Source organism: Meleagris gallopavo, unplaced genomic scaffold, assembly GCF_000146605.3.
Source record: "Meleagris gallopavo isolate NT-WF06-2002-E0010 breed Aviagen turkey brand Nicholas breeding stock unplaced genomic scaffold, Turkey_5.1 ChrUn_random_7180001937942, whole genome shotgun sequence".
In the NCBI taxonomy this organism is placed as follows: Eukaryota; Metazoa; Chordata; class Aves; order Galliformes; family Phasianidae; genus Meleagris; species Meleagris gallopavo.
This window is the reverse complement of record NW_011199874.1, coordinates 1-714: the sequence shown is the minus strand read 5'-3', so window position 1 is coordinate 714 and position 714 is coordinate 1. Positions and strand designations below refer to the sequence as shown.

At 63.2% G+C, this 714-nt stretch overlaps 1 long non-coding RNA gene across 1 annotated transcript; it reads left to right on the top strand.

Annotated features, from left to right (window-relative positions):
- The first annotated feature begins 99 nt into the window (after positions 1 to 99).
- LOC104916744 lies at positions 100 to 714 on the top strand. Its single transcript, XR_796669.2, has 3 exons — positions 100 to 127; positions 296 to 436; positions 665 to 714. It is a non-coding gene; the product is annotated as an uncharacterized LOC104916744 (long non-coding RNA).

Below are 714 nucleotides of genomic sequence, written 5' to 3'. Positions count from 1 at the left end.
CCTGCAGGTCCGGGCACCTACACACTGCCCAGGCTGATGGGCCCCAATACAGCCTGCACGTCGGCCAGCCCCTGCTACTCCATGAGGGAGAGCCAGCGCGGCCCGCTTTGACGAAGACCTTGCCAAGGTGAGCCCTGCTGCTCCTCTTTTCCGTGTTAGCATCCGAAGCTGGGCTGCTCTCCCTGTGCCACAGGGGCTTCCGAGCCCCAAGCGCCTTTGCTTAACGCAGGCTTCCAGGGAAAGAGAGAGCCTTGAATGTGATCCCAGCCCCCGTGCGCCCATGACTCTCTTGCAGACTCCGGGTCCTGCGGCGTTGCCCAAAGTCGCTGTGGATGCCTACAAGACCAGGGCGCCCGCGTACACCATGGCGGCCCGACCAAAACCTGCAGAGGGCAAAGCAGCGAAGCCCGGGCCGGCAGACTACAGCGTAGGCCGGGTAAGGCAGCTAGCTGCTTAGCTCGTCCCCTCTGCTTCACAAGCACAGCCTTCATGCCTCTCCCTTTCCCCCGAGGCTTCCACCGGCCAAAGAGCTTCTGGCCGCAGGGACCAAGTGCCGGAGAGCAGGCCTGCTCCCTGCCCTCGTGCCACCTCCGAGCAGAGGAAGGGAGGGCAGCAGAGAAGAGAAGGGCCCTTGCTGATCTGCCTTTCCTTTTTGCCCTTCCAGGTGACACTGATCAAGCCCCAGGCGCCTGCATCCACTTTTGGAATCCGGCA